General features: G+C 45.1%; 1 protein-coding gene across 1 annotated transcript in view; it reads right to left on the bottom strand.

The window, feature by feature from the left end:
• Nucleotides 1-16,827, bottom strand: part of Cyria (CYFIP related Rac1 interactor A) — a 114,469-nt gene that overhangs the window by 36,619 nt on the left and 61,023 nt on the right. The gene's annotated exons all lie outside the window — the stretch shown is intronic.

Genomic DNA, 16,827 nt, shown 5'->3' with positions numbered 1-16,827 from the left:
GCCTCTGAAGAACACACTTGACACCCTGCATCTCACTCACATAATAATAATAAAATAACAACAACAACAATAATAATAACAACAAATGAGTAGAATTTTGACTATTTTTATGAAATGTTTCCCTTCCCCTTTGACAAGGCCCTGTAACAACACAGCTGACACCTCTGCCTCACTTTGTTTCCTGCTAGTGTAGGACAACTGAAATCACTGGAGAAGTGTGACAGACAGGGTGTCATTAAAACATCCACCATGAATAGCCGGGATTTCTCCTTTATCTTCTCTCTTTCATTTTTAATTTTCAAAAATTTGTCTTCCCTCACTTCCGTCCTCTCCCTCCTTCCTCCCACCATCTCTCTCAGATTTGCTGAGTAGCCTAGAGTTCCAGGGTCTTGCTGTGTAGTCCATACTGGCCTTGAACTCACGATCCTACCACCTTAGTCTTCCAAGTGCTGAGGCTCCAGGTGTATGCCTGTATGCCCATGCTAAATTTATGCTAAATTTCCTAAAGTTTGTGAGAGAAAGTCCAAGAAACAGATTTCAGGTCCCAGGGACTCTCTTGATGCTCGTAAGAGGCAGGATTTCTCAAACTATAATTCCTAGTCTAGTTACAGGATCTCATCAGTTGATGTTTCCATGATAAAAAACTACTAAATAAAATACAAAAATGTAAAGCTTTGGGCTGGCGAGATGGATCAGGCAGGTACAGGTACTTGCTGCTAAGCATGACATCCTGGGTTCAATTCCTGGATCCTACACAGTGGAAGGCAGGAACCCACTGTGTTATCTGACTTCTACATATGAGTGAGTGAGTGCGCACGCGCACGTGTGTGTGTGTGTGTGTGTGTGTGTGTGTGTGTGTACGTGAGTGCACACACAGACACACACACAACAGTAAATGTAATTTTTAAAAAACGAAAGGTATAACATCAAGAAAACCATTCTCAATGAAACAGCAGCCTCAGAGGCTGGACAGTTTGGCTCAGATTAAGAGCCCTTATTGCTCTTGCAGAGGACAGGTTTTGATCCTCACCATCTACACAGTGACTCACTGTCTGTACACTATTTATAACCCCAGTTCCAGGAATCTGATGCCCTCTTCAGACCTCCATGGGTACCAGGCAGGCATAGGATATGCATATACACATACACACTGGCAAAACACTCCTACACATAAAATAATAATATAAATAAAGCTAAAAAGAAAAGTTTTTAAAAGAAGTAGTAGCCTGAGACATGGACAAATGCAGGTAAGATCAGCAGAGAAATACAAATCTGTTACACATCTACGGTCCTCAACCTAACATTGAAAGAATGGGTAAGAGTTATTTATGAAGGAAACAGCAAACTTTCTACAGATCTTAGAGATATTAACTGTCCTCTGGGGAGGCCACTCACCCACGCATCCTATTCATTCAACATATCTATGGGGCCGAAAGCAGGTTAGGGCCCATGTTCTTTGGAAGGACTTCATCTACCTCTGTTTTATAGATGCTTAGCACCATTATCACTACCGTCATGATTACCCTAATCGCCTTCAGACACACTTAGGGTTTTCTGGTGGAATATGGGTTTGGTAGGCTGCATGGAGCTCTGCAGAGGAGAAGACCAATGGAGGAAAACGCTGCATCTCTCTCTTCTGAAGGAACACCTTCCCCATCCTTTGTGACACTCTGCTTCTTATCCCCTGCCTTCACATCATTTCCTATGAAAAGATAACTGAGCAAGCCCCACATACCACAACCTCTGCCAGACGTAAAGCTCAGAATGGGTATAGACTACCCTGGATTAAACAGTATTCTCAAGCCCTCTTAGGCCTTATTTTATTTATCTATCTATCTATCTATCTATCTATTTATTTACTTATAAAATAATTTAATAATAGCCAAGAGTCTTAGTGGAATGTAACATAAAGGTTAAAATAAAAACATTCTTGAAAATGAACTGTGAACTTTTGTAAGTGTTCTTTCAAGCAAGATTTGTCAATATCTGCTGAGTTCATTTTCAACTCTGTCAAAATCTTACATCAGTGATTAAAGCCAAAATGAAACCATTAATATACACTATGACTCTGCCATCATTTTTTTGTTTTAATGATTTATTTTTATTTTTCATTTATTTACTTTTTTACTTAAAATTGTTTTATTCCTTTCACATACCAACCACAGATCCCCCCTCTCATCCCTCCTCCTACTCCTCCCACCCCCGCCTAATCTCCCCGACACCTCTCATCCCCTCTTCCAAAAGGGTAAGTCCTCCCATGGGGGGACAGGTGAGCCTGGTACATACAGTTGAGGCAGGGCCCAGCCCCTCCCTCCTGCCTCAAGGGTGAGCAAGGTGGCCAACCATAGGTAATGAGATCCAGAAAGCCAGACCATGCACCAGGGATAGATTCTGATCACATTGCCGGGGCCCCTCAAACAGACCCAGCTACCCAACTGTCTTCCATATGCAGAGGGTCTAGTCCAGTCCCATGCAGGTTCCACAGCAGCTGTCGGTCTAAAGTTTGTGAGTTCCCATGAGCTTTGTTCAGTTGTCTCTGTAGCTTTCCCCATCACAACCGCCCCTGCTCAAATAATCCCCCTGCCTGGGCTCCCGGAGCTCAACCTGGTGCTTGGTTGTGGATCTCTGCATCTGCTTCCATCAGTTACTGGATGAAGGCTCTATGATGTTAGTTGAGGTATTCACCAATCTGATTACCAGGGTAGGCAGGTTCTGGCAACCTCACCATTAGAACTCATTTTAATGAGCAATTTCAGTTCTGAGCTGGAAGCAGTTCTTACAGGAAGATGATTCATGTAATAGTAGGCTGGCATTCGTACCTAACAACTTAATGGGAGTTAAATATTCTTAACTTCCCTATTTTGCTGCTAAGAGTGTGTCTCAGATTCACTTCCTTCCAAACTCGTTTTATAAATGACTGTCCTGCCAGAATCCCTACATGGCAAATATGCCAAGGCTTTGAAATTTGTAAAAGCCCCAAACAAAGAAATATAAAGATATCTGAAAATGTTACCTGTAGAACTTTAACACTTCATTGGGTTATTTGAGATGGTTGTCCAACTACATTAAATATTTTGGAACACGATCCTAACATCAGCCATGCTCGGTTACCTGGAACATTTGGGATTCTAGATGTGTGGGCTTTTAGCCCAGGTACATCTGGAACAATGACTCGGGGACATGATGCACTATTAGGGGTTAATTCTGTTCCTATGGAAACCTTGGAAGCATGTCTTTCAAACCCAATGCAAGATCCCTGAATTCCTACAGAAATATTTCACCTCATTGTTTTCATGGGAAAAAAGGTGTAATACTTGCTACTTTTTTCCAAGGTCAATAATGCAGCAGATTTTATTCTCATTTAGATAAGTCTACCAAGTAAATGAGCACATCACAAAGATGGTCATCAAATAGAGCCATCTATCTATCTGTCTGTCTGTCTATCTACTATGCACATACTCAGAATCAAACCCAGGGCCATGACTATGCTCTCTCTGAGCTACATCCCCAGTCCACTTTGGTACTTTTAAAACTGAACTCTGAACTCTGAACTCCGCTTAGAAAGGCCCCTCACCTAAATCCTTCGTGGCAGGGACTCTCCAGCCTGTTCAAACAGCTCCTACATAAGCACACTGCTATGCACCACAGTATTAAAGAGACAGCTTAATTAAGATAGATTAATACTTGAGATTAGACATACTTTATGTCATTCAATAAAAGAATAACATTTCACACTCTACTGGAGGATGCAGATACTGACATAATTAAGTTGGAGCAAAGAGAATACAAAAAGGCTGTTGCACGCAGAACACAAGGCCACTGGGCCCGCAGCTAAGGAAGACATTTTGCATTGAAGCTTTTGCAGAATCAAAGAGCAAGAGGTAAAAATAGTCCCTTTCAGGATTCAGTATTCAGAAAAAAAAAATGAAGATCACAGTGGGTAAATATAGACATCATGGTTAAGAGCAAGTGAAGACAAGAAAACCTCCCCTCTGGCTCAGAGTAGCTGCTTCAAAGAGGATATCTGAGGATATACTGAGTCACAGTTCCCATGGCAGAGTCAACATATGGGTGGCAGAGCTGCTTGCTGTGGCAGTCCAGGGGTGGACTCTGCAGAGCTGGGAAATCTGGCTTGCACATTCTATTCAGTGACTTCAGAGCTGCCCCCCCACTTCTATGACTCGCTCCTGTTTCAAGGATTTTCAGCTGCTCGTCATTCCTCCCCAGCTGCAGGAGTTTATGTCGCAGAGACTACAGCCATACAGAAGGTGCTTGGAGCCCCCAAGGAACCTTCTTCCTTAAAATAATGTCACCTGGGAACAATGTGGCAGCAACTTGTTCTTGCTCGTTGGCTTTATAGAAAACATGCCACTGTTCACAACTGCCCTTCAAGAACTGATCAAGCCTATGTTGAGCATCCTCGTACAAAGGACAGGTGCAAGTGGGGAATGCCATGAGGGAAGCCATGATCTCAATGGTCAGTGATACACAGCCTACTTGTAGCCTAGCACTCGGTTAGGAATTTAATCTAGCTGAAAGGACATAAACACATCCTGGCATATGGCAAGCATTCAAAGATGTTCATTGATTATCCACCAATACGTGGAAATAATAGTATGTACCTGGTACTTATGAAGAACATCAACACTTTATGGAGTACCAACTGTGTGTCTGTAAGCCTTCCCACACTTTATTTGTTGAAACCTCACAACTTTCAAGATGTTATGTTTATGTTCACATTGGTTGACAGGAGATGAGGGCGTTCAAAATGGGTGACTGGCCAATCGACTCACACTTGACTTTGAAAGTCTTAGAATGTAAACGTAAAGCTCTTTTCTCCACCAGAGACAAAGTATCACATGAGACACTCTAGGGGTCCCTGTATGGAGACATCAGAAAATCTATAGTCTTCTGAAAGTGTACGAAGGGTATGGTATTACTGTAGGCATACAGTCCTTTTTCTATGGAGAGACTCTACAGGTTCTGTTAGTTACCAAAGGCGTTTGCTCCACATCAGCTCTGTGGCATGTAGAGGAAGCGTATGCTCTTCAGCCATTCAGAGAAGAGATGAAGCACATGGGGCACCTGGGCAAGTCTGCTTTGCTCAAGAAGGAAGCTGCCACTCACAGAGGGAGCTGGGGAATATGGGTGGAGGCGAGAGTTTTTCCATCTGGGGGATACTGGGAGTTAGGAAATAGAAGGTATGCAAGGGGAGTGACCAGCCAAGACCCCTCCAAATAGCAAAGACAAAGGGTGCTTCTCAGGTTATGCTGGCATCTGTGATGACAACCTGCATGTTCTTGACATGGGAAGCAGCCATCTTTAAGGGGTGGCACTTTTAGCTATACAAATCACATTTTTATATATATTGTCACTCTCTAGGCCTCTCAGTTCAACTGACATCTATAGAACTGGCTCTATTATCACCCAGTGGAAAATCTACAGCATTCCAGATGAAATTATTCACTGCTAACATTTCCAGTTTCAAAAAAAGGGAGAAATTCATTCTCTTTCTCTCTCTCTCCCTCCCTCTCCCTCTTCTTCCCTCCCCCTCCTTAGAATTTTACTTTGGTTTGGAAGAAAAGTTGAAATGCCAGCATTAGCTGTCTTTTCAGAATATAAAGCCAAATGCAACCAAGCCTAAAACCTATCAAGTCTTATTTTTAAAAAGCTATGTCCAAGCCGGGTCGGGGTAGAGCGCACCATTAATCCCAGTACTCAGGAGGCAGAGGCAGGGGAATCTCTATGAGTATGAGGCCAGTCTGGTCTACAGAGTGAGCTCCAGAACAGCCAGAGCTACACAGAGAAACCCTGTCTTGAAAAACCAACCCCCTCCCAACTGACCCCCCAAAACAAAACAAACAAATGAACAATAAATAAAATGAAGGAGGAGGAGGAGAAGGAAAAGGAGGAGGAAAGGAAGGAAGGAAGGAAGGAAGGAAGGAAGGGAGGAAGGAAGGAAGGAAGGAAGGAAGGAAGGAAGGAAAGAAGGAAAGAAAAAGAAAGAGAGAGAGAGAGAAAGAGAGAGAGAGAGAGAGAGAGAGAGAGAGAGAGAGAGAGAGAGAGAGAGAGAAAAGAAGTGCAGTCAGTGGTTAGAATGAAAAATATTCCTCATTGGCTCACACATTTGAATGCTTGGTCCCCTGTTGTGACTCTATTTGGGGAGGTAGCACAGGCTTGCTGGAGGAAGTAAGTCCACTGGGGGTGGGCTTTGAGAGTTCATAGCCTCACCCTGGTCCCTTTGACTCTCTGCCTTCACATTTGCCATTGAATCATAATCTCCTAGCTTCCTCTCTTGCTGCCATGCCTCTCTGTCATAACTGACTCTTATTCCCCTGGAACTGTAAATCTGTAAGTTTCTTTTGGTCATAGTGTTTTTATCCCAGGCACAGAGAAGTAACAAATGCAAGGAAACTCTATTTGCTTTCCACAAATGACACCTAACAGGTGGTGGGAAAAAATGTGAATACTGACCTTTGAACCATGCACACCAAAATTCCAATGATCAGTTTTCAGGAGATGATTTCATAAAATCATCTAGAAGACCTTCTTCTTTTTAAAGTTATGACTATGGAGAAAATGAATTCTTATACCAAAGCAATTTCTATCCATCTTCAGGAATTCAGAACAACCAAGTGCAGAGGGAGAAAACAAAATGTCGATCTTAACAGCTTTTGTTTTGCAACTTTTTTGGAAGGTCTTCAGTAGGAACTAGTCAGTGCCTCCATCAGAAAGGGTGGAGCTCACTAGTTTTTTTAAGGAGACACTACCTTCCTGAATCTAGAGTATTTAGTCTTTTGGCACAAAGATTTTAAGAATCAAAGACTCAGCTCCATATTTTGGGAATTAAGAAGTCACCATTGAAACTTTTGTTTCCTCTGTTACACAGCTCATACACCATAAATAAATCTTGACTACAATGATATATATTCATATGACATCACATTTGTGTCAAGGAAGGATCTGGTTACATTCATCATCAACAGAAGCTTGTAAAGCTATGGATACCTGCATTATGAGGCTCATTTTACATACTAAAATACCATGACTTGGAGGATAGTAAATTCTCAGGCATTCCGAATGGAGGCTGGGCTTCCTGATCTGTAATCTCGATGCATCCTCAAACTCCTTCAGGAAGCAATGGACATTGGGATCCTCTTTTCAATATCTTAATTTACAGGACAAAAGAAATGGGCTCTGTCAAATGGATTCAAGCACGGGGACCAGATGTCTTGTATCCCAATCTCACACTTCATCAACTGACATGAAGGTAACTGGATGCCCACTGTTAAAGACACAACATTGTAAAGTATAATGTGATTTTGTCAATCCACTGTTTGTGCATCCTGTTAGAAGTGTCTCTCCTGTGCATGCTGACTGAGCAGTCTCGCTTCTCCCCCAAGAAGGACATCCTCAGCGGGAATTAGAAGCTTTGCACACTGTACCACCTTTCCATGAAGTGATCAGTGTAGCCCCTCGGTAGGACTTACCTATGTCCTGAAAATAGTATCGAGACCAATATCCCCAAGCTCAATCTGTTCTTTCCTCCCCGCTCATGTCCACGTTGCTGACTGCACAGCTTTTCTGAACACAAGCCTTCAGAAATTCTCATGGATAACCATTGCCTTCAGGGCAGTAGGCATCCAAATGCATGCCCTGGACACAGAAATCCTGGTCTATGCTCACTTCCTCCAGCCCCTCTTTCCTTTCACCTGCTCCCTCCACTTGAGCCACATGAAACACTTTCCTTATGGCTTCCTTATTGCCACAGGGCCCTTATACGTGTGCCTCTTCCTGCTTTCCATTCGCCGTCACCAGTAGGTGGTGACAGCACATCATGACTTGTCCTGTTTAACTTTCACAATCAACACATGAGCTAGAAGACATTACAATCCCAATTCACACTAACTTTCACCACCACCACCCTCAACTTAAGAGCTATCAACAGCTGATGGATTCCAGGAGGAGACGTAGTCTCTTTTTCTTTTTTCTTTTCTTTTCTTTTCTTTCTTTTTTTTTTTAAAGATTGATTGATTGATTCATTGATTATGTATACAGTATTCTGTCTGCATGTTTGCCTGCAGGCCAGAAGAGGGCATCAGATCTGATTATAGATGGTTGTGAGCCACCATGTGGTTGCTGGGAATTGAACTCAGGACCTTTGGAAGAGCAGCCAGTGCTCTTAAGCACTGAGCCATCTCTTCAGTCCAAGAGGTAGCTTCTTTAGCAGTGTGGCTCCTAGTAGATTGACCATATTCCTGTGGATGGTCCTACACCCATGCATATATGGGCAGCACTAATTGCACTCAAGAGGTTATGAAAGAAAAGGAATGGGTGTGAGAGCCTGGGTTCTTGGAAAAGAACCTCAAATCATTCTGATTTTTCACCTCATTGCAACAATAACAACAACAACCAAAAAAACAAACAAACAAACAAACAAACAAACCCTATATGCCATCGAGCAAGGTGCTTCATTTTCCTCCCTTCCCAAGCTGGGTGCAGCTTGTGACTCGGCTGTGGATCATAATCACTCGCTTTCTCGTGGGTCTCTCTGAACATGAAGAGTTCTGGGGCAGAGCTGCTGTTATCACACCTCATTGCATTCCGGGCACTTAGAGAGGGGGCCTGGCAGACAGTCAACACTCTGTCCAGGGGTTCCCAAGCATCGGTTCCCCAAAAGTAAATGAGAAAAGCCAAGGCTACAGCAGCAGCTTTTCAGAGAGCTAACACTAACCACACACGTCTATATTTCTGTTCTGACTTATGTTACAGACTGAAGGTGACTGTTGTATCCTCCCTCCCCAGAATGTACCTTGAAGTTTTACTGGCTTATAAAATGTGGACATCCGGGAATTGCTCACACACAGAGTGACTTCCCCAGGACTCAGGCAATACTCCAAGTGGGATCTGGCCTCCCATCTCTCAGGACAGTGCCTTTGGCTACACTGCTACTCGATCACCTTGCTTTGTCTTGAGTCTGACTTGATAATACCGGAATCTGGTTTTGCTGGAGTCTACAAGCCAACCTCTGAACACTGTCTGCTCTGAACCAGGGGAGGATCAAGGTCTCTCCATTGCTCTTCCCACCTCCTCCTCCTGCCCTCTCCCTCCTGTGGCACAGAAGGGGACTTCGCTGAGGTTCCCTTCTCTGCTACAGGCTGTGCTCTCCAAAAGATTAACTTGCAGGAGGGGAGACCAGAACTGATGTCACCCTCCATGGCCAGGTATGTCATCCCACCTACTATCTATTCTTTGGACCATTTGTCTTCCCTTGAAAATCACTGTTTTCCTACCAAAGTATATGACACCTCTCATTTTCTGCTCTCCCTGTAAAGCAGGTGCTTAAGCATCAACCACCTGGCCCTCCTTGGGGGTGGGGGCGGTCATACTTGGCCTAACTGGTGTACCTTCCCATTAATGTGTGTGTCTCATCTCCTGTGAATCTGTCCATTGTCAGCTTAAGTCAACTCCCTCGCGGGGCCTTCACCAGTTCAAGAAAAGGAAGTTCCTATCCGTGCAGAAACATCCTCACTAGGCTAGAATTCTTGCTGTAAATGCTAGTTCTTGCTCTTTAGAACTGCAAGTGAGACAAATGACCAGCTTCCCTTTGCCTCAGCCTATACCATATAGGATACAAACTGGGTGGTTGAAAAACAACAACAACAACAACAACAAAAACCAAAATCATGCTTCTTAGGTTGACGCAATAGCTCAGCAGGTGAAGTGTTTTCCTTGTGTGGTGGTTTCAATAAGAATGGCCCCCATATGCCGTTAGTCAGTGAGTGGCACTACTTGAGAAGGATTAAGGGGCATGGCCTTGGAGGAAGTATATTACTAAGGGTAGGCTTTGAAGTTTCAAAAGCTCAGGCCCAGGCCCAGGGGTTCTCTTTTCCTGCTGCCTGTGGATCCAGATGTACAGCTCTCAGCTAATCTCCAGCACCATGTCTGCCTGCATACCGCCATGCTTTCTGCTATGATGAGAATGGACTAAACTTCTGAAACTGTCTGCCCCATCTCACATAGAAAAATCTGGGTATGGTGGCATGCATCGTAGGGCCAATGCTGGCCAATCAGCCTAGCATCCTTGGTGAGCTACAGGCCAATGAGAGACTCTGTCTTATAAAGAGACGATGCAAGGTACATGAGGTTGTCCTCTGGTCTACACACACACACACACACAAACACACACACACACACAAGCATGCACGCACGCGCACACACCACAGATACTGCTAGGGGGAGGATTACATCCATGGAATGAAGTATTTTAGCTTGTTAACTCTAGGAAACTGAAATTGCCAGGCAGCTTAGCAGTGTAAATTAGTTGGGCTGGGTGATGAGTCTTTACTAATTTTGCCATCTTGGGGATGAAGTCATAAGGTCTCCAGTTCCGCTGCGGAATGAGTTGCCAAGAATCCAGCAGACAATTTCATTCCAAGACAAAGGAGGAACAAAGCAGAACTGAGTCTATTAGGCACTTTCATCTGACCATAAAAATGAGTTAATGGCTTAAATGTGTTTTCAAAACGTTTTAACACTACAAGTGATGTTGCTCAAATGGGAAAATGTCTTGAATGTGCTCATGGTCGTTAATACTCAGGTGTCCCTCTGAAAGTTTTGACATCCTCTAGGGAATCCAAGCTCCTGAAGTCCAGCTGTAAGCCAGCCCACAAGAATTCACAACACACACACACACACACACACACACACACACACACACACACACACACTCCCCACTAAGAGACCATAATGGAACTGAGCAATTAAGCGCGGGCTAAAATAGCCCCTTCAATATCTGAGTTCAGCTTTCTAAAATAGACTTTTACCTCATCACGGCTAATTCTCCCATAAACACCAATATTACAGCAGAAAAATATCCAAGAAATGAGGGCGAAATTAGATGCTTTTTTTTAGGGAATGGGAATCAGCATGCCCCTCCCTGCATTTCAAATTCTAGTGAGTGTGAAAGCAATCAAAGTGGGGCCTGGCTCTGGGCTGACCTGGTGCTGAGAAATTTGTGAATTTGTCCAGTCTCCCCATGGAATCCAGAGCAGGGCTGTGAGGAAACAGTTTGAAGTATTTGCTCCTTACGGAAGAAAGCCAAGAGTGTTAGCCCACCCAGGGCACATGTACTGAATCTCATATGGAAAGAGTCACCGAGGGTGAGGCAAGGAGCCCCAGAGGTCTGAGCCTTGGAGAAGCCTTGTGCTCTCTCTGCTGTGTTGGGAATGCTGTTTCCACTGGACGGTTTCACCTTTGGTCTAGAAAATGAAATCGCCACCCAGAAGTTACCTGCCATCTAGGCTGTTCCAACAGTCAGTTAATGAGATGACAGACCACCAGTCCTCGAGGGTAATCCACTCTTTTCTAAAGTTCTTTCCCAGCAAAGAATAGACGGGACCCTCCTGGAAGAGAGGGGCTGTACAGAGGGATTGTACAGAGGGGTGTGTGCCATGTGTACTGCTGGCCATCTTCCTTGTAACAACTGTGCTCTGGCAGGGGAGGGTTCCGCTTACACTCCTCCTCAAAAGATGTGGCGGTATCCTTACCCATCTCTAGGAAGGGTCCTCTTGCAGGATCCACGTCTCCACTCAATGTTTCTTCACACTTCCTCGTCCTCTCTGCTGAGATAGCCCTGACTCCAGTTTCCATCCATATGCTAATGTCATCTCAACTGTGGTCTTCAGCCATAGGCCCAACACCTGGGTGGACTTCCCACAGGCATAGCAGCCTGGCATGGCAATGATACACTCACTTTCTGTGTTCCCTACCCCCTTGTGTTTAGTGTATTCAAGGCACCGGCATCTACCTGATTACATCAGCCAGAAACTGTCTATACTCACCACATCCCTTTCTCTCAGCACACTCTGTCGGCTACCCTCCAAACCACTTCCTGCTCTGGATCCTCCTCTCCCTCTGTACAATGTTTTCTTATCTGCCCCAGTAGCAGAGCCATTTCCCTAGCCTCCCCCTTGAGAGAGCGAAGGTTTCTCAGATCAGTCACTGGTTTCTGAGCACATAATGGGAGATGGCATATTATGTGCAAAATGAAAGCTGATGAGTTAAAGCCCTACCATTTCTGGCTTCAATCCAAGGGAAGCTATACTCTGCGTGTGTGTGTGTGTGTGTGTGTGTGTGTGTGTGTGTGTGTGTGTGCGCGCAGTATGTCTATGGATGATGAATAGCACGTGAGTGTGTTCATGTGTGGGGTGTATCTGTGTATGAGTGCACAAGTGTGTGTGTGTGTGTATGTGTGTATGCACTGTGTCTATGCATGTGTGAACAGCATGTGTGTGTGTGTGTACATATGTGGTATATAATGTAAGTGCACAAACATTTGTGTATATACAGTATGTTTATGTATGAGTGAAAGCATGTGTATGTGTGCATGTGTGGGTATATCTGTGTATGAGTGCACAAGTGTGTGTATAGGTGTATGTATTTGTGTATGCCGTGTGTCCATGAGTGAGTGAACAGCACGTGTGTGGTGTATCTGGGTATGAGTGCACAAGTGTGTGTGTGTGTGTGTGTGTGTGTGTGTGTGTACACTGTGTCTATGTATGCAAACAGCATATGTGTGTGCATGCATGTGGTATATCTGTGTATTAGTGCACAAGTATGTGTGTATGTATATGTGTGTGTGTATATGTGTGTGCATGTGTGTACAGATGTGCAGCTCAGTATGCCATTCCTCAGGCTCTATCTACCTTGTTTTATGAGACAGGGTCTTTAAATGACCTGTAGGTTAGGTTGGCTGGCCAACCTGCCCCAGAATCCACCTGTGACTGCCTCCCTCACACCGGGATTACAAGCATACACTACCATGTCTAGCTTTTTCAAATGGATGTGAGGATCAAACTCAGGTCCTCATGCTTGCAAAGCAAGCCCTTTACTAATTAAGTTATCTTCACCTCTCCAACCCCCCCCCCCACACACACACATACACTCACACCTATACCTCTTCTTGAAGTTTCTAGTTTTCTGTCAGGAAGTGAAACATAAAATAACCAAAGTACAGGGAAAGTTAGTGCTATAGGAAAGAGTCCCAGGATCCCAGACATCACAGAAGCATCAAAAACTCTATCAAAAGCCATTGCATGTACTAAAATCCCAGAAGCATTAGGGCTTCATTTAGTTTCCAGAATGTAGAATGCCCACAGAATGTAGAGTGCCAGAATGTATCGGAATCTCACTTGAGATTTCAGAGTCAAGAAAGACTGTGTCTTTGTCCCTGAAAGGAGTCGTCTCATTGATTTTGAAAACACTCTTGCCCACAAACAAAACTAACTCCTTAAGGGAAAAGCCCTGTCTTGAGCCCTGAGCAGGCTGTGTATACAGCAACCTAAGCCTGGGAAGGGAAGGGGATGGAGCAGGGTTGGCAGGTCTGAGTCTGGCACCTGGGGCTGCTTCCTGAGTTGAGACCCCCATGAGGCAGGCAGCATCGGGAATCAGCAGGACCCAACCATAGCTATTTCAGCACAAGGGCCCCAAGATTTTCTGGTGTCTTGGAGGCCCATAAAATTAGTTCAAAGATTCCTTCCAAATTTCAGACCTGGGGAAGCTCATGGGACTATGGACCTGGCACAGAATTCTGCCTGCTTCTTGTTTCTTGTTTTCCCATGCTTCCTTTGTCAAGAACATCCTTTCCCCTTGTGCCTGTAAAGGTCTAACCTGACAACCAGATCTCAAAGCACCTTCAGAGATCCCCCCTCCCAGTCCCAGTTGTCATGCTTTTTAAGGGGCTGTTTCTTATTCATCTGTAGTGCATTCCTCATTCCAACAGCACCCTGTCTACACCTCTACCTGACCCTTGCATCATGCACAGGTCCAGACAGACAATCGCTCCTCACTGGTGTTCTCTGAAATGGACCTCAAGTGCTGGCTAAGCAGCCACTGAATAATAAAGGCAACCGCACTGATTACAAACAGACCCAACAGTCATTGTTAAGAATGGATGGAAAGATCAGCATCCCCCCACCCGAATCTCAACATTTGGGGAAGTGCTTGAACCTTTTGGGAATCCAGAAGGCTATTTTGAAAATCTGATGAAAATGAGCCTTCTGGTAAAAATGTATAAAAGACATGTTCCCAAGGCGTGCAATAAATAAACTGAAGACCAGGATTGGACTCCCTCGTTTATGTTAAAATGGGGAATTTGAACTTATAGTTGCATGAAGCTGTGATCTCAGCTGCCTTAAAAAAAAAAAAAAAAGCAAGTCACAGCCAGGCAGCAGTGGCCTACGCCTTTAATCCCAGCAGAGCCAGACAGATCTCTGTGAGTTCGAGGCCAGCCTGGTCTACAGAGCGAGATTTAGGACAGGCACCAAAACTACATGGAGGAACCCTGTCTCGAAAAACAAAAAACAACAACAAACAAACAAACAACACAACACACACACACACACACACACACACACACACACACACACACACACCAAAGAAAAAGGGAAGTCACTTCTTGGAAACCCTACGAGCTTTGAAGATTTGGGGGGGTGTCATTCACTCTAGATTCTTGGGTTCTCCTTGTCCATCAGAAGCAAACCGTAACACTTCCCTTTCAGCATTGACACATGTTACCAGAACGTTGGTAAAGGGTCTGGGGTTGCCTTTGGGCCCCTGCTCATCCATCCCCAAAGCAAGAACTAGCGATGTGCGCCCCCTGCCTTGCATCTGTAGAACTGCAGCCGCAGTTCTACATCTGCAGCAGCTGCTTTAGTTCTACATCTGCAGCAGCTGCTCTAGCTGAGTGAAGAAAGCCGACGCAGACCACCGCCAGAAGGCGGGCGCTGAAGGCTGCACTGGGCTCATTCACAGGGCTATTAATCATACAAGAGCCCATTTATGACAAACACAGGTCACTCCCTTTGCATGACAAGGCGGAGGGGTCCACAGAGGCCCATTATCCTCCCCCAAAACAGAGCATTGTGGGCGACATGGGAGAAGCCATGTGCTCACACACAAACGGACATTGTAAGGGTGTTTGCACAACCCCGTCCTGCTCCTCGAGGATTTCCTGCCAAGGAGACGTTTAGATCTCACAGAGCCCAAGCAGCAGACATTGGCTCATTCAACATGGCTTCAGGCAGGCAGACCTAGAAACCCGGCGCATGTGTCCCTCTGCTGGCCATGCCTAGAACTGCAGGCCAGGGCTATTAAGGTCCTCTAGTTCTTGGAGGATTGAGTCTCAAGATCTCAGACTTTCTGCCTTTCAAGCTCTAAAAGTGGGGTGGGCGTGAGCTTTGGGGAACAGGGACCCTGCAATAACAACCGGTACTAGCTTCAGAAATTTTGACAAATCATATAGCCCATCAAATAATACTTTCTAACTGGAGTTCACACCATTCATTCGGCTGCCCTGAGATCACATGTAAAAGATATGCCTGACAATTAATTGGTCAGGGTGACGAAAATGGTTTTCCTCTGATTGCTTTCAACAGGACAGGCAGTTTTGATCAGGGCAATGACCTTAACTCCTGATACTTCGATTCTCGAACACTGCCATTACTTCTAACTGCGGATGAGCCACCATTGTGTCTCATGTGTTGGCATGTCTCATGTGTTGGCACGGCCAGCGCCGTCTATGCCCCTGAAGACTCTGCTTCACCTGGCATCGGTAATGCCCTACTTGGAATAGTCTCAACTTTATGCTGGGGGTGAATGGTAGAATTTTCTAGCCAAGTTGTAACTTTTCAAAGTTGGATGACAGATCAGATCGCTCCATCGGACTTCCCAAACTGAGCTGTGATCTGGCTTCTGGAGTGTAGTACGTCAGCAAGAATGTGATATTTGGAGTCAGGGAGGCCCCGCATGAAATATCAGAGCGGCCTTTTTACTGGTCCCACAGTCTTAACCAATGCATTTAACATTCACTTAACCTTCCCCAGTCTGCACCTCACTGGTGAGCGAACAGATGGTTTTAGCTGCAGCCAAACACATGAGCGGCCGTTGCCATAATTGCCACCTCCCTTAGGACAGGCTAGTCTGAGTTCTGTCCTGGTTCATGGGGGAATTCCCCGTCTCTTCACAGTGGGTATCCACGAGGACTCTCAGTGAAACATCAAAAGACAAGTACCGATGATGTCCCCATCTCCTAAAGGCCACACAGAGTGGTGACTCTTAACTTCTTATCGGGATCTCAACCTTAACAAGTCCGGAATCAAAGGCTTCGTTTCTCCCCTGGAAATCAGCCCCCTCCATAGTGTTCCCCAGCTCAGCGGACGGCACCTGAATGAGTTTCCAGATGTTCTGTACGAAGCACTGTTGCTAACTTTACTTGGACCTCTCTCATGCCCCGTATCCAAGCCCACGCATCCCACAGCTCTGCTTTGAGACAGGTCTTGAGTTCAATCCTTTCTCCCCATCACCAGAGTTCCAGACCAAGCTGGAATCCACCATCCCTTGCCAGAGCATCCAGAGTCTTCCTCCACAGGTCCCCAAGCCCTATTCTTGCCCATTCCCAACCACTCAGTTAGCTGCCCATCAGCCACTATAGCCTTGCGTTAAAAATTACACCCCGTCACTCAGCTTAAATCCCTTCGGTGACCGCCACTTCACTTAAAGGACTGTGAGTTTTGTCACCGTCTCCAAGATCCTGTGTAGCCTGTTCACCTGCTGAAGCTTCTCTACTCTGCTTTGGCTACTCCGGTGTCCTTCTGTTTGTTCAGGTTCATGCCCCCACCCCAACTCTCTCTTGCCCTTGCTAGTCCTTCTATTTGAAATGCTTTTCTCCAGGTCTCTGTTCAGTCTGCTTTTCTGTGATGTCCAGCCCAACTTACTTACTTATTTTCTTCCTTCCTTCCTTCCTTCCTTCCTTCCTTCCTTCCTTCC

The sequence above is a fragment of the Onychomys torridus genome, chromosome 21, assembly GCF_903995425.1.
Source record: "Onychomys torridus chromosome 21, mOncTor1.1, whole genome shotgun sequence".
Taxonomy (NCBI): Eukaryota; Metazoa; Chordata; class Mammalia; order Rodentia; family Cricetidae; genus Onychomys; species Onychomys torridus.
The sequence above is the reverse complement of the archived record's forward strand: the minus strand, read 5'-3'. Positions and strand labels throughout refer to the sequence as shown.